This window comes from Pinus tabuliformis, chromosome Q (assembly GCF_031772625.1).
Source record: "Pinus tabuliformis cultivar Carrire ecotype Pingquan chromosome Q, CPIR1, whole genome shotgun sequence".
NCBI lineage: Eukaryota > Viridiplantae > Streptophyta > Pinopsida > Pinales > Pinaceae > Pinus > Pinus tabuliformis.
The window spans coordinates 791,450,396-791,472,629 of NC_142296.1; positions in this window are offsets into that span (position 1 = coordinate 791,450,396).

The following is a 22,234-nucleotide window of genomic DNA, read 5'->3' on the forward strand; positions in this document are numbered from 1 at the left end:
CTGATAGTATTTTAGGCTAGTTATGATTTTCAAGATTTGTTTTTTGTATTTGGTTGGAGAATGTTTCAGTCAAGATATATATGTGCTCACACTAGAATGTTATAGGTCATTGGGCATGGAGTCAGTGGTCCTTTAGATGTTTGGTGTGCTATGTTGATATGATAGTGATGCTGCAGAGCTGGATAACTTGTCTGGGAAACAACGCTTTGGAATTTTGATTAAGTGTGATGTATTCAGTTTATGAAAGGCAGTTAAGAATCTTTCAATAAAAGGATGTGTGAAGAAGTGAGAATATTATTTAGAAGCAACTAAGAATTTCTAGATAAACATTCACAGTTATTGAATTAACGCAAAAATGAGCACTCAAGATTTCATGTCCATGGTTAATTCAGAAGAAAACATTTACAGCAATAAAAGATTGAGCACAGAGTGTTATGAATCATGTCCTGTACTATTCCTTTTCTCTATTCCTAGATTTGATGAAAACATGAGTATGCAATAACATAAGAAGACAAACAAAGATTAAGAAGACTTATTATTCTACCAGAGAGCACAAGAATTCTGCAACAGCACGCAGGTCATCAGCAAGACATCGAAACTTCAGGAAATCACTGAGCTAGTCCAGCCCTTTGTATTAGATAATTCTGAAAGTGTACAATATATTTTCCTCAGAGTAAAAATTACCAACCCCTTATGCGTCACTAAGGGGGGTATATATACAAAATTTACATGAAAAATATCAAGGAAATGAGTTAATGGCTCATTGATGTTATGCCAACTCCTGGAGCGTTGTAGCTGAGAAGGTTAATGCTGTAATAACTCTTCAGTGCTTTAGCTGTCAAGATGGTCAGAGACTGTTGACTTGGTGGCTGCTGGAGTCGGCTAAGGATACGGTGTCAAAGATATGCGTTTTTTCTTATCCTTTGGGCTAACTGTCGTTGTACATGTGCTGAGTCATTTTTCAGCTGCTTTAAATGCTAACCTTTTTCTGCTGTTGTCTTCTAGTGAGCTGGGGATGGCAGTGACCGAGCAACTGAGGCTAACGTGGCAGAATTTGAAGCATTGCCTGCCACCAATCCTCCTTAGGCATTTGATGCCTTCGAATCTTAATCAAAGTTTCATCGGCCTCTGTATACTTGTAAAAATTAGGAGGAATTTCAAAAAGGCGCTTCACCTCACTCTCAATAAAAAACTGGCCTTCAAGTTTATTATATAAGCTCTGTCCTGTTGGAGGCCCTGTTTCCTGAGAGGTACTGGCAGATGCAGTGATTTGGTTTTCAATATAAGCTGCCATCCTGTTAGCAAATTGATCTCGGGAGATCAGCTTTCCTGCACCGCTTAATAGGCTGGGCAGTCCTTTTGCTTGCAGTGCTGCCATCTTATGCTGGTACTCATGTACTTCAGTTTGTATCTCAAAGCACTTTCTCTCCACTGTCTGTACATAATTCCTGAGAGTGAGTACTTTCTTGGCTGTAAGGATGGCCTCTGTTCTGTTGACTATGCCCATGGTTGCCAGTTCCTCCTTTTCTTTCCTGTTCAAAAAATCTATCATTCTGTTGGCCTGTTCTGGCTTGTCTCCCAGTGTTGTCTTGGCCCTCTGAATCTCTGTTTGTGCTAGGCCAATTAAATCCATCTGCTCATGTATGGTTTTAATTGATCTCCATTGTTTATCGATGGATTGGCCAATTTTGGCCCACAGAATTCTCCTTATTTCGGCCATGGCACTTTCCAGATTCAGCTCCTTTTCCAAGGCCTTTATCTTTTCTTTTAGGGTCTTTATTTCTCTGCCTTGTTCTGCCACTGTCATCTTTGATTTGTCATACTTGGCATCCAATTCTGCCAATTTTTCTTTGGCCTTCTTTATTTCATCTGCCTGGAGCTCCATTTCCTTAATGGCCTTGGTTAATTCTTCCACACTTGCACTGGAGCTTGGATCTGTTGCTGCTGCTTCTGTTGTGGGAGCCACTACTGGCTCTGTAGTTGTTGCAGTGGTTGAAGTAGTTGGGGGGGCTTGGGATGTGGATTCTCCCTGTTTGTCTTGTAATGCCCCCTCAAGCTCTTTCTCCAACTCAAGGATTTTCTGATTTAACTGCATTATGAGGTCTAGCTGCTCATCGACCTGTTTTTCCTTCTGTAGCTCTGCTGTCTGAGGATGCTCTGTAGGCTGCAGCTTTAACCTCTTCTTCAATGCATTGAGGTCATCTTCTTTTTTCTTCATAAGGGCCTTTACACCCTTTGGATCCTTAGGATCATGCCCTAGGTCAACAATAATGTCCTCTAGTAACTTTATTCTGTTATCTTTGGCTAGGGAGGACATTCTCTCAAAATCCAACTGAGTGTTGGTATTTTTGAGTGACTCTTTTAGTTCATGGGCCAAGGTTGCCCTCTCCACCAAGGTTGCATAGACCATTTCTCCAGTCTGTTTGTGGAGTTCAATCTGGTCCATTGGATGGATGTCTTTGGCTAAGACCTCCACCCTTGTCTTCACATAATCTGCTGCGGATTTTGGATGGGGCACTGTAGGCTTGAAATGGCTGAGGATCATTTTCTCCTCCTGGATGTCATACACAGACATTGGCCTTTCCTTTTGGGTTGGTGTGGCATTGAGAAATTTCTTATAAACCTCCACCCTCAGCAGGTCATTCTGTGCCTTTATTTGTTTGAAGAAGTCCTTAGTGCCTTTGGGCTTCTTGCTCTGCTGTGAGGAGGAGGACACCTCCAAACCAAGTTGTAATCCTTGCTCCTACTAAAAGGAGCTTGTACCTGTGTGCTGGCTGCCCTCCCTGTTTTTCCTTGAACTGTCAAGGAATTCTTCAGTGATGTCTTCTACCTCTGGGGAATCAGCTCTTGGCCTCTTGGTCTGGGGTTGCTGGGAGAATCCACTAGCAGGAGTGGACTCTTCTATGGCCCTCTTCGTACCCCTGTCCTCTTGTGTTGGGGTCTGCAAAATTGGAGCTGTGGGTGCCTCAGTTTGTGGAGGGGGAGTCTTCTCTTGCTGCTGCTCCGGTTGCTGCCCTTGTGGCTGCTCTTGTTGTTGTTCTTATTGCTGTTCTTGTTGTTGTTGTTGTTGTTGTTCACTTGAAGGGGCAGACTTTTCTTTCATGGTTTCTTCCTCAGCACCCATTATGCCTTTCCCTTTGTCTGTAGCTGGTGCTGCTGTGGAAGGTGCCTGTGCGACTGGTGCAGTCCTTGAGGCCGAGGTCCCTTCTCCTGCTGAATAAGGCCATTTGAAAGGTACCTGCTGCACAAAGTCTAGGTCAATAGTTTTTCAAGCTCCTTTACATTCTTTAGCATTGTCTCTTCTTCAGTTAGTTTTTCAACTAGATTACCCTGCTGCCATTCTTGCTGGTTGGCATATCTTTCAATGTGTGGGTATTGACAATGCCTATAACCTAGAAGCCTGTACTTGGTTCTTCTAGCAGTAATGAAGCCTTCAGGGTCATAAGGGACCCACCGAAAACTGTATGACAGCTTCTATTTATCTTTGAGGATTAGGTCGGCATCTTCCCATCCTTCTTTCTTATTCATGATGAAGGGGCCCAACTAGTGTTTGAGCTTGAGGTGGGCCTTCTTTTTGGAGCTGTGGAAGTGGGTGAGGTCGGACTGAATCAACTGCCTGTAATACTCTAAGGCAAATAACCTCATAGGCACATATTTTGGGAGCCTGTATGGACAGAGCTCACAGCCATAGACTCTGATGACTGTATGATTCTCATATAGGTACCAATCACCTATTTTGTACCTTTTGGAAAGCTGCAGAGCTTTTTGTATCTCAGTTGATATTCTGGGAGGATGGGACCTCATCAATAGGCAAGAGACTGGGTATACAAATTGGTCAACAAATTCACAATAGGAATAGGGTGAATTTGAGACTTTGTGATAGACAGAGGTCCAGAAGATAACAGATCTTCTTTCCCCTCTATAATCCAGCTTTTTGATGTAGCATGGAAAAGCCTCAGACTGATAGTACATGAAAAGGTGATAGATATAGGCCGAGTACTTGAAGACACCCTGTCTATCCACTTTGCCCAACTGATCATGGATCTTGTTAGCTATGAACTTGGCAAAGTTATATTTGCGGGCAGGGGGTTGACCTGGGCTGTAAGCAGCTAGCAATACCAGCATTGTTTCATCCACATGCTCGCTGGTTCTATATCCCAGCACATAAGCAATCATGTCCAGTAATAGTCTGCCTACTTCAGTAAAATAGACATCCAGATAAGGAGGTGGCCCTGTAGGCTGGCACTCAGGTCTCATGAATGTCCTGGTGACCTTTTGAATCTCCTCACTGGTCATCTTGGCACCAGTGTCCAGCAGATAATTCATGGAAAATGGGAACAGCAGCTCTGTCTGATCAAAATGGAGCATTTTATTGATGGATTCAGGATTAATGTAAAAGAGGATCCTCCCAGATGGAGAGCTAATAGCTCTGTGCTGCACATCATAGTTTTCTGCACATAGGCGAATGATCTCAGGAAAAACATTGACAGAGGGGAGACAATAGTATGGCAGGTTTGACTCCCATATCCCATATGCATCATGACCATTCAGGTAGTCCTCTCTCAATTGCCTGAAGGTCTGCAGAAAGTCCTTATTACCCACAAAGTCTTCAATGAGGTAGTCCTTGTCAGCAAAGGGCAAGGCCTCCAGGTCTTTATTTGGTGGATTTAATGGAGCCACACCGAGGGCTGAGGGTGCAGGGGCAGCCATTGTATAATCTGATTTTGAACAAGGTGAGTGCAATGGATTGCAAGGTTCCTCAGAGCTTAAGTGATAGACTTAATGTAGACAATTTTTGAAATGTTTTTCACAGTGGAAAAGGCTGGCTTGTTTCTGCAGTTTTTTGGTAAATTCATAGGAATTGTGAATTGCTAGGGGTAAATTGCAGAGGGTGTGTGAGATTTACTTTGGTAAGAAGCTGCAGCTGGTCTACACCCGGCAAAAGGGAACAATGCCGGGCACCTCGAGGACAAATTTACAATTTTGGTCCGCGAATTGTCTGTTTTAATGTTAAATTATGGTGCTGGGGCAATGCAAGTTACCTTAGCTCACTTGTAGGTAGCAGACAAAGTTTAACTTGGAATTTGACAAGTTCTTTAATGGTAATTTGCAGAGAAATGGTATGTATGGGCGAAATGGGAAAATTATGGTGAATACCTAGATCAAATCGCTTGACAAGCCTGCGGGCCGAACTGTGAAGGCTCAATGTAGCTGAGTTGATAGGCTTGGACGGTCGTAAATTCGAATTTGGAGGTTTGGGAACAATCTGGCACGGAAGCAGCGACAAGAGCTCTATGTATTTCGCTCGAAAATGACATAAAACGGCTATTTCGGGCGTTTATAACGACAATTTTGGTAAAAGCGGGTTATTGGCGCTTTTCTGCCGATGATGTCAGCATGACGTCATGGCGAGCCCGGGTACGGAGGGTGACGTGGGCGCTGAGGTGGAGGCCAGCGTGGCCGGACACGGTGGCGGGCAGATAAGGTGGCAGGGCTACGTGGAGGGCCATGCGACGCGGGGCGGGAGATGGTCCGATGTCATGGTGACGTGTGGGTGACGTAGGAGGGAAGGTGGTAACGGGGAGGGTGGTAAGCGGTTTCCCCGCACCACCTTTGGGCAAAGGCGGTATCGGGGAGGGGGGCTCCGAACAACCTCGCCGCCTGCCACGCGTCCCATGTACGGGGCGGAAAACCACCGTTCCCCGGACACTAAAGGATGACAGATCTGAATCTGGAAATATCCGCCCACCGTTGGATCGGGGGTGGCAGACGATGGACAGCTAGCGGGCCTCCCGACGGATCGTGCATGTTGGGGGGGTCCCGCCGGCATATTAAAATATTCAAATTAATATTTTGGGCGGAGAACTTTAGGTTTAAGGGCTTTTTGTGGGTTTTTCGGGGCAAGGGTTAATCTGAGGGGGGAGGAAGGGTTAAAAAGTGGGTTTTAAGTAGAGGGAAGGGGTTTTTGTGGAATTCTTGAGTAGAGGTGAGGTGAGGGCTTAGGGGGAGGTTATCACTCCAACCAGAGGTTAGAGCAATCCCATGACAGGGTTGACCATAGTCCCTGGTGGACTAATGTCTCCCTTTAGACAAACTTATTTAGCTATAGTGCTAAAAAGGGAGGATATCTATACAATGCTTGGGATTTATACACCATAGTGTTATAATAGTAGGGAAAGGGTAAGATAGGGGATTTAGATAATAGAAGTTAGGGGTTAATATGGATGGAAAAGTGAATGAGGAGTGATATTACTGAGTTAATCTGAAAACCACTTAGCTTAGGGAGTAGATCAAAATGAAAAGAATTTTACACAGGAAATGTGGCTTTTAAAGGTATAAGGACCAGCATAAAACCTCAAATTCTTCCATGGATTTTAATTGATGAAGGGAGGTTAGTTATGAATGTGAAAAGGGGAAAGAAGGGGGGTTAGACATGCTCCTTTGCTTTGCTGCCCATGATGGAGAAGAGAGCCTTCTCAATCCACTGATATTCCTTTCTGACTAGGTTATCAAACACTTAATTAAAAGGAATGACATTTCTGCAACCCCATCTGCCTACCCATCTACTTGCCTAACATTTTTTTGTTTCTTCATGGAGGATGCACTTAGACTAGCAGACCCTTCTGTGCCCTTTCTTTTGTTTGGCCTTTTTTCTTTTGATTTCCTATCTGGAACTACCCTTATTGCTTCCAAGGTCCCAGATTAAACAGTTGGGAACCTTACTTCTCTACCTAAGCTGCTGGTCTGCCAAGATTAAACAGTTTGGACAGACTTCTTTCTCTATTCTACAACAAAAATTGAAACATGACATGATCCAGATTAGGCTGTTGGACCAGCCATCAAACTTGGGACAACATCAAGCTATATACACACATTGTCTTCTCTTGGAAATATGGGATCTTTGCATCACCAAAGCAGAGCATATTTGGACTTTTCTTTGTCAATCATGAAATATGAAACCTATTGGTATAGGTAACTAACAGATTGGCAGGAGCGTTAGAGTCGTCTACCAAAGTATCGATAGAAACCAAATCAGTACCAGAAGGACCAGGTATAGAATCCTCGACAACGTGGTGGTCTAAGTCTTGAGCATCGACGGGTACTCTCCGTGCAAGGGTAACAAGTACACCTCATTCAGGAGGCAAAGCTTGAATATGACGTGGCCGTCGATGAACAAATTTATCCCGGTTGGTAACTTATAATTTAAATATGATTATGTTAATACAAACACCCTAAGGCCAAAACTAGTGACTTGAACCAAACATAACACACTAGAAATGTCCTAAACGATGGCACATGAAAACCAAAATAGAAAGAAGCTGGTACTGGAAATGTTATACTAATGACCTTCTTCCCATACTTTTTATCTGTGAACTCAGCGCAAGTGCCCTTATTAGCCGTGGGGCACCCTCCAAGTGGACTGAGAGAGTATGACTAATATATGTGCCAAGTACATAAAATATGAACCCAACCCTACACCTGTGTATGAGCCCTAAGAAGATAGGCCACTAAAGTCACCACGTACAATAACATGACCTTAGGGTGATAGTCGTAGGACAAATCAACACGCAACGACAGGACACTTAACCCCAAAAGGATCTAAGACTGAAACCACCTTGAGATTTTCCTCCCAAGTGGTCCCCAAGTGATAATGACACCGTTTGTATGCATGGAGATTCCGCTATATCACACCACCCAAAAATAAGTGAAATGGGTTATTCCATTTTTCCTATCCCAAGTCTGACCTCGTGATTAACCCTTTTGTGAGGAGGGCTTCCTAGACCGCACTACTGCAAATGGATTTAACTCCCTACCACAAGCTGCTAAGTTGATTTTGTAGTCTTGGAGCAGTTAACTCACACTCCTATCTTCATGAACCTAGCCTAAGCTAGTGTTGGTGGGATACTAGTGAAAATAAAAGACGAACCTAGTTAATTTTATTATCCCATTGATTTTAGTGGTTGTTATTTACACAAGCGGGATGCGAAATGAAACTAAGATGGTGTGAATGACTCTTAGTTAGTCACCCTAATGCAGCTATATGAAATTTTTGGTTTTCAATTCAATGAATGCTAACTACAGGAGGGTAAGAGCCTTATAGCACACCAATGCTTATCATGATGCACCTCTAAATCTTCTTGAATGAAATTATCCCAAATTTTATGAATTAATGACCCAAAATAAGCCAAGAAGGCAAACCAAAAAAATTTGCAAAGAAACCAAAGGAAAATCTTCCAAAGAAAGAATGTAAAGCACTCAAAAAGCGTCATAGCTAGGAAAAACAAATCCCAATCAAACAAACACGCTAAAAGCAATCAAATTGAAAGCCAAAATCGAAAATAGGAAGGGAAATGTCATCAAGATAGGGTTGTAGTACAATGGCCTAATCAAGGCCAATGGTCTACAATGGTCACAACTTGACCCTAGAGGCAAAGAGGCCTAAACAAGATCAAATGAGGGTGTAATAAAAACAACCAAAACACACTCAAGAGAACTTTTCTAGATGGCACATGCACAATCAGTCACAACACCACCAAACATGACCAATATAACCTAAAGAAGAGACAAAATGCTCAATAAGAGACAATAACAATGATCGAAAGTGACAAAAGTCTATCATCAAGATGTGGATTAGTCCTAAACAGTCACTGATACCAGCCAATCAAATCTCAAAGTGATATCTAGAGGAGAAAATCAAACCTCAACCCAAAGAACCCATAAGAGCTTCAAAGACAACTAGATGGACTAACAGTGAGATAGAGCCCTTCAGGAGAGAAAATATTAGATCAGATCTATGAAACTGAGAATCAGTAATAAAAAACCATAACTCACACAGTCCTATAGTCAGATCAACAAATAACAAGGGATCCTAAACTCAATCAAAGAGAAAAAACCTACCTTGATAACAAGTGATTGATCTAAAGAAAACTGAGGAAGAATAACAAATCTAAACTAGACACAATAGATGAACAGAGGTCTAGGTTGATCATGAACAAGAGTAAACATCCTCATAATAGAACAGGGCCTTCTTCAAGGCTTAAAAGCTCGGCCATTGGCACAAGACTGGATCAGAGCGGCCAAAGTTTCTCTCAAGATAACAGAAATTTTCTCCCTAGGATTTCATTCAAACTTTGGAATATTAAACGGTAATTTGGCGAGCATAGGGGGACAACAAGCATCATGACATATGGGGTCATTAGTCATTTTTTTTAAATCTGGTAAATCGAGAGAAGATAAGAAAGGATTTTGGAGCTGACTAAATGGGTCATAGGCGGGAGAGGCCCTTGACCAACTATGTGGTCCCCCCATATAAGGAGTGGAATGATGCACCTACTAGTGAAGAAAAGGGTTTGCCCTAGCATAAGACTATTGCAGTCCAAGTTGACTGGAAAATGGATGTTTTCCACCAGGGTAAATAACATCGGAGAGCAAAGTACCCCCAGAATCATGACTGTTGATGGGGTTGTACCAGGGGATAGAAGAAGGGCCACCTTTTGTAGTAGGACAGACATGAGGAGGATACCCTGTGTGAGAAAGAATACTAGAAACAAGGTCGGCCCCAAGTAAACTGCCCCCCCAGTAAAAGTGTTGGTAGGTGGTGCCCCTCCAAAAAGAGAATTGTACCAAGCTTGTGATATAATAGAAGTGGCATTGCCCCTAGGCTAACTAGGGACAATAGATGATCCTCCCCACATATAACTTGGCGTAACCATGCCTAACTGAGGGACAGGAACAGTTGGTTGGGAAAAATGCGACATAAAGATTCCTAAACCTACTAGCAGAATGGGCTAGGGTGCCATGATCAGCATAGGAGATGGTGTGGGCATGGTAACATTTGAGAAATTTGCAAGAGCCATAGAAGAAATTTATGGAATTCCCCAAAAAGAAATAATAGGTGTGGAAAGAGGAGTGGATATAGCCACACTAAGAGCTGGCAATGATGTCATGGTAGCTAATACTATTGATGCAAAAGGTAAGGACATACCAGACTCCACCATAGGGTAATGTACAAACAAAGGCACATGAGTGTAGGTAGGTGTGGAACCATGAGGGTTCAATTGTAATAACGCAGGTCCCAATGGACCAGTCAAAGGTGGATTGGCAGGAGCGTTAGAGTCGTCTGCTAAAGTATCGATAGAAACCATATCAGTACTAGAAGGACCAGGTATAGAATCATTGACAATGTGGTGGTCTAAGTCTTGAGCACCGATGGGTACTCTCTGTGCAAGGGTAACAAGTTCACCTCATTTAGGAGGCAAACCTTGAATATGACGTGGTCGTCGATGAACAAATTCAGCCCAGTTGGTAACTTATCATTTAAATATGATTATGTTAATACAAACACCCTAAGGCCAAAACTACTGACTTTAACAAAACATAACACACTAGAAACGTCCTAAATGATGGCACATGCAAACCAAAATACAAAGAAGCTGGTATTGGAAAAGTTATAATAATGACCTTCTTCCCATACTTTTTATCTGTGAACTCAGTGCAAGTACCCTTATTAGCCGTGGGGCACCCTCCAAGTGGACTGAGAGAGTATGACTAATATATGTGCCAAGTACAGAGAGGATGAACCCAACCCTACACCTGTGTATGAGCCCTAAGAAGATAGGCCACTAAAGTCACCATGTAAAATAACATGACCTTAGGGGGATAGTCGTAGGACAAATCAACATGCAAGGGCAAGACACTTAACCCCAAAAGGATCTTAGAATGAAACCACCTTGAGAGTTTCCTCCCAAGTGGTCCCCAAGTGATAATGACACCGTTTGTATGCATGGAGATTCTACTATATCACACCACCCAAAAATAAGAGAAAGGGGTTATTTCATTTTTCTTATCCCAAGTCTGACCTCGTGATTAACCCTTTTTTGAGGAGGGCTTCCCAGACTGCACTACTGCAAATGGATTTAACTCCCTACCACAAGCTGCTAAGTTGATTTTGTAGACTTGGAGCAGTTAACTCGCACTCCTATCTTCATGACCCTAGCCTAAGCTAGTGTTGGTGGGATACTAGTGAAAATAAAAGATGAACCTAGTTAAGTTTATCATCCCATTGATTTTAGTGGTTGTTATTTACACAAGCTGGGTGCGGAATGAAACTAAGATGATGTGAATGACTCTTAGTTAGTCACCCTAATGCAGATATATGAAATTTTTGGTTTTCAATTCAATGAATGCTAACTACAGGAGGGTAAGAGCCTTATAACACACCAATGCTTATTATGATGCACCTCTAAATCTTCTTGAATGAAAATTATCCCAAAATTTATGAATTAATGACCCAAAATAATCCAAGAAGGCAAACCAAAACAATTTGCAAAGTAACCAAAGGATAATCTTCTAAAGAAAGAATGCAAAGCACTCATAAAGAATCATAGCTAGGAAAAACAAATCCCAATCAAACAAACACACTGAAAGCAATCAAATTGAAAGCCAAAAGTGAAAATAGGAAGGGAAATTTCATCAAGATAGGGTTGTAGTACAATGGCCTAATCAAGGCCAATGGTCTAAAATGGTCACAACTTGACCCTAGAGGCAAAGATGTTGGCATTATGATACATATGTTGTACTTGATGGCAACCCACTCATCTCAGATGATAAATTATAGTGCAGCAAAGTTCACGCACTTTCATGAAGATAAAAGTTTCTTTCGTGAAGATAAAAGTTTCTTTCATGTAGAGAAAAGTTCACGCACTTATATGCAGAGAAAAGTTTATTTCATGTAGAGAAAAGTTCATGCACTTTTATGCAGAGAAAAGTTTATTTCATGTAGAGAAAAGTTCACGCACTTTTATGCAGAGAAAAGTTTATTTCATGTAGAGAAAAGTTCACGCACTTTCATGCAGAGAGAAGTCCCTTTCATGAAGAGAAAAGTTCACGCACTTTCATGGTTGGCTCATGGTATTAGTCCGACAGTTTTTGATCCTATGGTTTTGGTCCGTGGTATTGCATCCAAAAGTGTTGATCTCACGTACTTTCATGGTTGGTTCATGGTATTAGTCCTATAGTTTTTGATCCTATGGTTTTGGCTCGTGGTATTGCATCCAAAAGTGTTGATCTCACGCACTTTCATGGTTGGTTCATGGTATTAGTCCAACAGTTTTTTGATCCTATGGTTTTGGACCGTGGTATTGTGGAAGGCCTAAGACTATAAAAGAGGAAGGAGCTCATTTGGCAAAGAATCATCGAATAAATTGAATATCTAATAAGTGTTAGATCTGAATTATTTGTGATTGGGTTATGGTGCAGATCTGGATTTGAATGAAGGAGGAACCTTAGCGCATAAAGAAGGATAAGTTCTATTGATGGGTCATAATCTTTATGCTTGAATAATAGTATCTTTGCATGATTTTGATCTGTTATATGAGGCGCATGCTTGATCTATAAATCTGACAATCTGGGTTAATTAGTGTCTGAATATTTGAAAGAAGGAATTATCCTTTATAGATCTACACGCAGGTTTTAGGTTGTTGAAGTAGCGTATATCTTTAAATTATGATCTAGCTGCCTCTGCCTATTGCTGCAGTATTCTGGGTTCAGAATTTGGTGTGTGGTTACTGTTACTGTGTTCTGGGTACATCTATCAGAGAAGTGTTTACTTGATTCAGTGCTAATTGGGAAAAGGAGATTGTTTGATGCAGATATACTTGATGATTGATTGATGTTCATGGATCCAGTCTGAAAATTTATGAAACGTGGTCCCTGGAAGAAAGATAAGGTTGTAGCCTTCAGTAGGCCAGCACCTACGTACTAGTATCTTGGCTAGTATAAGAGCTAAGGGGGTTGTAGCTCCCTTCGAGGAGAAGCTCGAGAACGAGAGAGGGTTGTAGCTCTCTGCAGGATGTAGCCTGCGTACTGGTAAAGGACTGCACCAGTACAAAATCATTGTAAAAGGAGTTTCTAATTGAAAGAAGATAGAGACATATTGCACCAGGTGGTTTTCACCCACATTGGGTTTCCACCTTATATCTGGTGTTCTTTTGTGTGACTATTTGCTTTTCTTGTTCCTGCTCATTATTTTATGATACTGACATACAAAGTAATGATCAATATTTGAAGAATTATTCAAAGTATAAATAAGGAAGATAGATTGAAAAGAATTTGATAATACTGATTCACCCCCCCCCCCTCTCAGTATTATTTCCAACAAAAGAGGCCTAAACAAGATCAAATGAGGGTGCAATAAAAACTACCAAAATACACTCAAGAGAAATTTTCTAGATGGCACATGCACAATCGGTCACAACACCACCAAACATGAACAAAATAACCCAAAGGAGAGACAAAATGCTCAATAAGAGACAATAACAATGATCGAAAGTGACAAAAGTCTATCAACAAGATGTGGATCAGGCCTAAACAGTCACTGATACCAGCCAATCAAATCTCAAAGTGAGATCTAAAGGAGAAAATCAAACCTCAACCCAAAGAACCCATAAGAGACAGAGCCCTTCGGGACAGAAAATATTAGATCAGATCTATGCAACTGAGAATCAGTAATAAAAAACCATAACTCACACAGTCCTATAGTCAAATCAACAAATAACAAGGGATCCTAAACTCAATCAAAGAGAAAAAACCTGCCTTGATAACAAGTGATTGATCTAAAGAAAACTGAGGAAGAATAACATATCTAAACTAGACACAATAGATGAACAGAGGTCCAAGCTGATCATGAACAAGAGTAAACAACCTCAGAATAGAACAGGGCCTTCTTCAAGGCTTAAAAGCTCGATCATTGGCACAAGACTAGATCAGAGCGGCCAAAGTTTCTCTCAAGATAACAGAAAGATTCTCCCTAGGATTTCCTTCAAACTTTGGAATATTAGACGGTAATTTGGCGAGCATAGGGGGACAACAAGGATCATGACATATGGGGTCATTAGTCATTTTTTTCCAAATCTGGTAAATTGAGAGAAGATAAGAAAGGATTTTGGAGCTAACTAAATGGGTCATAGGCAGGAGAGGCCCTTGACCAACTATGTGGTCCCCCCATTTAAGGAGTGGAATGATGCACCTACTAGTGAAGAAAAGGGTTCGCCCTAGCATAAGACTGTTGCAGTCCAAGTTGACTAGAAAATGGATGTTTTCCCCCAGGGTAAATACCATCAGAGAGAAAAGTACCCCCAGAATCATGATTGTTGATGGGGTTGTACCAGGGGATAGAAGAAGGGCCACCTTGTGTAGTAGGATAGTCATAAGGAGGATACCCTGTGTGAGAAATGATACTAGAAACAAGGTTGGCCCCAAGTAAACTGGTCCCCCTAGTAAAAGTGCTGGTAGGTGGTGCCCCTCCAAAAATAGAATTGTACCAAGCTTTTGATATACTAGAAGTGGCATTGCCCCCAGGCTAACCAGTGACAATAGATGATCCTCCCCACATATTACTTGGCGTAACCATGCGTAACTGAGGGACAAGAACAGTTGGTTGGGAAAAATGCGACGTAAAGATTCCTAAACCTACTAGCAGAATGGGCTAGGGTGCCATGGTCAGCATAGGAGATGGTGTGGGTATGGTAACGTTTGAGAAATTTGCAAGAGCCATAGAAGAAATTGATGGAATTCCCTAAAAAGAAATAATAGGTGTGGAAAGAGGAGTGGATATAGCCACACTAAGAGTTGGCAATGATGTCATGGCAGCTAATACTATTGATGCAAAAGGTAAGGACATACCAGACTCCACCATAGGGTAATGTACAAACAAAGGCACATGAGTGTAGGTAGGTGTGGAACCATCAAGGTTCAATTGCAATAACTCAGGTCCCAATGGACCAATCAAAGGTGGATTGGCAGGAGCGTTAGAGTCGTCTACCAAATTATCGATAGAAACCAAATCAGTACTAGAAGGACTAGGTATAGAATCCTCGACAATGTGGTGGTCTAAGTCTTGAGCACCGACAGGTACTCTCTGTGCAAGGGTAACAAGTTCACCTCATTGAGGAGGCAAACCTTGAATATGACGTGGCCGTCGATGAACAAATTCAGCCCGGTTGGTAACTTATAATTAAAATATGATTATGTTAATACAAACACCCTAAGGCCAAAACTACTGACTTGAGCCAAACATAACACACTAGAAACGTCCTAAATGATGGCACATGCAAACCAAAATACAAAGAAGCTGGTATTGGAAAAGTTATGCTAATGACCTTCTTCCCATACTTTTTATCTGTGAACTCAGTGCAAGTGCCCTTATTAGCCGTGGGGCACCCTCCAAGTGGACTGAGAGAGTATGACTAATATATGTGCCAAGTACAGAGAAGATGAACCCAACCCTACACCTGTGTATGAGCCCTAAGAAGATAGGCCACTAAAGTCACCACGTACAATAACATGACCTTAGGGGGATAGTCGTAGGACAAATCAACACGCAAGGGCAGGACACTTATCTCCAAAAGGTTCTAAGACTAAAACCACCTTGAGAGTTTCCTCCCAAGTGGTCCCCAAGTGATAATGAAACCGTTTGTATGCATGGAGATTCCGCTATATCACACCACCCAAAAATAAGCGAAAGGGGTTATTTCATTTTTCCTATCCCAAGTTTGACCTCGTGATTAACCCTTTTGTGAGGAGGGCTTCCCAGACCGCACTACTGCAAATGGATTTAACTCCCTACCACAAGTTGCTAAGTTGATTTTGTAGTCTTGGAGCAGTTAACTCACACTCCTGTCTTCATGACCCTAGCCTAAGCTAGTGTTGGTGGGATAGTAGTGAAAATAAAAGACGAACCTAGTTAATTTTATTATCCCATTGATTTTAGTGGTTGTTATTTACACAAAAGGGGTGCGGAATGAAACTAAGATGGTGTGAATGACTCTTAGTTAGTCACCCTAATGCAGCTATATGAAATTTTTGGTTTTCAATTCAATGAATGCTAACTACAGGAGGGTAAGAGCCTTATAACACACCAATGCTTATTATGATGCACCTCTAAATCTTCTTGAATGAAAATTATCCCAAAATTTATGAATTAATGACCCAAAATAAGCCAAGAAGGAAAACCAAAACAATTTGCAAAGAAACCAAAGGAAAATCTTCCAAAGAAAGAATGCAAAGCACTCAAAAAGCATCATAGCTAGGAAAAACAAATCCCAATCAAACAAACATGCTGAAAGCAATCAAATTGAAAGCCGAAAGTGAAAATAGGCAGGGAAATGTCATCAAGATAGGGTTGTAGTACAATGGCCTAATCGAGGCCAATGGTCTACAATGGTCACAACTTGACCCTAGAGGCAAAGAGGCCTAAACAAGATCAAATAAGGGTGCAATGAAAACTACCAAAACACACTCAAGAGAACTTTTCTAGATGGCACATGCACAATCGCTCACAACACCACCAAACATGACCAAAATAACCCAAATAAGAGACAAAATGCTCAATAAGAGACAATAACAATGATCGAAAGTGACAAATGTCTATCAACAAGATGTGGATCAGGCCTAAACAGTCACTGATACTAGCCAATCAAATCTGAAAGTGAGATCTAGAGGAGAAAATCAAACCTCAACCCAAAGAACCCATAAGAGCTTCAAAGACAATTAGAAGGACTAACAGTGAGACAAAGCCCTTCAGGACGGAAAATATTAGATCAGATCTATGCAACTGAGAATCAGTAATAAAAAACCATAACTCACACAGTCCTATAGTCAGATCAACAAATAACAAGGGATCCTAAACTCAGTCAAAGACAAAAAACCTACCTTGACAACAAGTGATTGATCTAAAGAAAACTAAGGAAGAATAACAGATCTAAACTAGACACAATAGATGAACAGAGGTCCAGGCTGATCATGAACAAGAGTAAACAACCTCAGAATAGAACAGGGCCTTCTTCAAGGCTTAAAAGCTCGGTCATTGGCACAAGACTAGATCAGAGTGGCCAAAGTTTCTCTCAAGATAACAAAAAGGGAGTGACTTTGGAGTTTGGTCGCTCAAATGACTCCCTGTGAGAGAAACTGAGAGGAAAACTCAGAAAATCCCTAAAAACTCACGCTCGGGTCAAGAAAATAGCTAAGAAAAGTTGAAACAAATAGGAAAACTCAAAAAAACAAGCTGAGGGCAAAACGACCAAAAATGGAGGCAAAATGGACACAAACCAAGTATGCTCTCATTGAAAGCACGAGTTCTGCTGTAGCTAAATCTACAAGGAGTTGTTGCTTCGTGATCCTTTGTCCAGAACAAATCACTAGACAGAGAAGAATAGAATCAATGGGACAAAATCTAATTCCTGACCCAAATGATAAATCATACAACAAACAATCAGATCTATGTTATAAAGATGAGGGACCACACCTGGAATCCTTGCATGTTGAGGAGGGGTTGTGAGTTCGATGTAGATCTTGCACTCCACTCGAGTGATCCAACACATCTGCAACAGTTCTCTATCCCCACACATAGTCATGAAAAAATAAAAATGACATGTGATCTTACTTGAAAGATCGTTAGATCAAAATAAATAGATATCGATATATAACATGCTGAAAACAAACTCATATGAGGAAGGGAACATAGATTTCAATTAATCATAAAAGAAACAATACAATGATGGTGTTTCACCTCCAAGTCTCTTCTCCACAATCCGGCAGAGTTTCCCCGCTATATCGAAGAAGTGAGCATGAAGGATAGTAGTCTAGTGAACACGGACCTAACAAGATCATAACAGCATAAACCCTAGATCAAAATCTCAACACTAGCTCTCCAAAACTCTAAAAAATCGCTGACCCTCTTAGATGGTCCAGGATAAATAGGAATAAGAAAGGTCCAAGCAGAATGTATCTGGATGCTTAGGACAAAGAGAAATCATAAAAATTCTAAGAGATAATTCTTGGCCAGCTCGAATAGATGAGGAGTTGAACTAATCTCCTAGGGACTAACACACTCTAGAAGAAATCCCTAGTCATTGGCACTGAAAGGGGAGAAAAAATCACTAGTCTCTCCCATAGAGTGGACCTGAGAGAGACTTTGGGTCTACAGTCGCTCCCATAGGCTTTTGTGCAAGTGACTTTGGGTCAAACTAGAAAAAAAAGAGTCTTGAGTCTGTAAAAAGTCATTTGGACTCAAGTACCAAGAGTCAATGACCTAGAGGGGTAAAATAAGTTGATAACAATCTTTATTGTTTACTAATTAGCAACCTTATGCCTTTATTAGTCCATCTGATCATAATTTTGGTCCTATTTACTGTCATTCAATTTGTCATTTTCACACCAGTATATCTCATGACAATTGTTTTACATTGACTGATCTTTATGATTTATCATCTCACTATTTGGGTGCTTGTCAAGTAGTGTAGGCACTTCAACATTCACTAATGGTTATGTCAGGCCCTCACTATCTTGATAATCCCCTTGGATATGATCAGAATCATTTTCCCTTACAATATTCTCATCATGATTCCATGCCATTAATTGAAAATTTATCTTCTCATAGACGTCAGGATTTTCAAAACAATAATTTTGAATTTCATGATCCAATCTATGATCATCATGAAGTAGCTTTCTTAGCAAGCCCATTTTCCATAAGCAAGTATAGATATTTCTTGATGTTTTCTAAGAAGGACAATACAGATGAAGATACTTTCACAATAAGGTTCAGAGGTTTGTTTTATTGTGATTTTAATCGAAAAGGTACAGTGGTAGGTTGGTTAAGGTTAGTTATTATTGCAGATTTTTCTACATTTAGAAAATACCTTCTATCATATGTGCAAGATATTCAATTTCTTATATTTTCTTTTACACATTATTATATATTGGTTTTAATCGCTTTTATATTTTTGTTTGCACGTTGGGAAAAATGATGGCTACATTGGAAAGCCTATTACACTTAACCCTAACCTTCTAGTTGGTTAGGTTAGGAGTTGCATTCTACCTCCCTTTTCACTCATCTAGCACTTTCTCTCCATCTAGTCTTTGCATTTGTTTTATTTTCTTGTTTCCTATTCTACATGTTGCATTCATTTCAACATCCATTAGTTTTTTTCTTTTGATCTTGTTTCATTGTTTTGTTATGTCTTTTCTTTCATGTTTTGTTTAATAAGACCTTGCATGAAAATAACTCCTTTTGGCTCAAAATACAATATGGAAAACTTGAAAATGGAAATTGTGACGACGAATAGTTCTTGGCTAATATGTTACCTCTTCTGCATTTGGGTTTATATATCAAGTCTGTGATGCCTGAATGGAAAATATGATTTGTTCCAAATGGAAATCCTTTGGTAAAACTATGAAGCATGTATCTTTATTAGGATCTTCATTATGATTCAACCTTGTATTGAATGGTGTTTTTACCTGCCGACTCAATCAAGGAGAGAAAGGAAAGGAGAAAAATATAAATAAGCACATTAACTTCAGTCATCTTTCAAATCAACCTCTTCTACTCTTAGTAAGACAGGATCTCTCTTCCATCATCAAAATAAATAAGTTCCTTTGTGTTGAGAAATCTAGGAGATCAAGTATTAGGTGATTTCTCTTCAATTAGTAACTGCTTGTGAGTGCTTTTTACTTCTTTAGATTAGGATCTTATTTTACTTAGGTTATTAGTGTTATTCTTCATCAAACAACTACTAATGCATGAACACAAATAGACAAGAGAGATAGAATGTAGGTTATTAGCCATGGCTAAAGCCTCTCACTCTTTAATAGGAAAACCTACATAAATTATTCTTATATCGATTCCAATTGATGAATACCAAGACTAAGACCCTCGATCTATTTTCCACTCCAAGACCAAGACCCTTAACCTATTTTCCACTCCAAGACCAAGACACAAGTTCTCCTGACAATCAGTATTCTTCCTTCAGAGATTCTTCCATCAAGTCATCTAGGTTTATTCTTCCTTTATCCATGTCACTGTGTTTTGTAGTGAGATCATTATCTCTATTAAGACATCGAGATCCTTTCACTGTAGTATCCATGAGACATCATCACTTTCATGACACCATTTGCATTGTGACCCTCTTTCTGTGGTAGCACTGATATCATCTCCTATCTTAGCTTCTTCTTGTTGTAGTACTGAAGTAGAGATAGCACCGAAACTGTCTTTACTTAAATGTAATGACACCAAAATAGAGAGACCTCCTTTTTGTGATTATACCCTTGTCATCTGAAATAACACTCAATCATACTGTGACATGTGATTGAAATTGTGTCTAACATCTCTACTACAATCCACAATGTGATTTCTACAATTAAACCAAGATTCTTTGTACACTTATCCAAGCTTCTTTCCTGAAATGACATTTGAATTTGTCATTGTAATTTCCCATCAAATTTTAGAGGTGATCAAACTTTTTAACTATGGAATAGGTGGAGCTTCCTATTTATAGTAGTCTATCCATGTATATTAGCTAACATGACCATATGAATATTTATGTATCCGATTTAGGTGAGTCGACATGAGTTCTATATTTCATCTTCAAGCCCACTTGAAGAAGGATAACTTGTGCTTGTCTTGGAGGGTTACTTGACAATCCTATTGAATTATATACATTTGTAACATGCCCAAGAAGGGTTTTTTATACATTACATTAACTCTCTTTGACTTTTATTACTAGATGACAAATCCTAAAGGCTCACAATGGGATCCATCTAAAAATAAAATTCCTAACTCATGAAACCCATGAGGCAAGTATTACAATAATAATTTTATTTTTCTTTGTTACATCATTTACATAAAAAACACAATTACATGACATTATGAAGATCGAACCTAGTTACACTTTTCAACACTCCCTCTTAACTAGGGAGGTATTCATAATGGTACTTTTTCATTCTCAATTTGAATAATTTATCATAAGAAGAATTGGATTGGTAACCCATATGTATAGCATCATATAAACCAACATTTTCACATAGCAAGGCCTTGATTAACAACTCTATCTCTCCACAATATCTAAGAACAATGCTGGTAAGACCAATGATTTATATACACCCTCATCATTGTCTCTCCTGGAACATACCCCACCCGGGTTCTCAGGATGTGTTCCATTAGGACTATTCTTATCTTGGATTCCCAATCCTCAAAGAATATTGGTTCTCTAATACTACTCTTTTCTTGGATACCCTAACTCATCCTCAAAGAGTATCAAATTCCAAATGGTTACCCAATCCTCCATTCCATCTTCCCAAGTGAAGACAAGAATGATGTGTCTATCTCTCCCTCTTAATTAGGGAGGAAATAACTATTCCACTAAAGGAATGTACCTAAGCTTCCTCTTGGCTTAGGAATTTTGCTTCAAAGTTTCTACCAAGCAAGAAACGGTTTCCAGGATCCCTCTTGACTAGGGACCTACAAAATCTCCTTAACTAGAGATGATGGGCCAATCAACCACTTGAGGAAATCCTTCCTTCGATGTCATGAATTTCTTCTTTGTCATGGAGTCTTCATCCTTCTGGGACTTCTTCATAGGGCATAGACAATCCATCACTTTCATTCATAAGTCAATCATGTCAATATTCCTCTTATCAAAAAGAGATCCATCAGTCCGTATTTGGCTTCCTTCATGCCACGATGCCTTCTTCATGCCATGTTTTCCGAAAGGATCTTTCATCCTTCTACATGGTCCTCTTGGAAGACATCCAAAGTGCTTCCATCGGTAGCCTTGTATAAGCCCATCCAGATATATGTTCAAAAATAAGTAATGTACATTAAATTTAAATCAGAATTACCTTTGTGATGGTATTTCATCATGACATCTTCCAGTTTGCATCGACATCCTACATACATATTGGCACATCTCCCAAAGATATCCATTGTCAAGGGTCTTCATCTTTTTTCAGACTTCCATCTGAGTCTTCATATCTTTTTGGGAAACATCATAGTCAAATATTTTAGTTCTCAGATGTTGATTGAATTTTCAATGGTTGGATAGTTCATGATCTCTTCATTCCTTTATTCACACATTTCATTCCCAGGAACTTCCAATCAGTGTTCCTCCAATTGTTGTAAACCACCTCATACATCATATGAGGACATTTTATGTTGATTTCATCTAGGGTGACCCATGATTTCCTGCAATCATATGACATGACTCTATAATATCTAATAGAAGCATACATACCTTTTTCCTTTAGGTCATGTAGAATTCCTTCAATAGCTTCCATGATTGAAAAGAGCTTCAATTACTTGATCCAATGTTTTCTTTTGACTAATGTATGATGATTGTTTTCCTAGATGACTTATTCCTTTCATAAGTGTCATTTATTCTTTCAATGAGATTCCTAAGATATA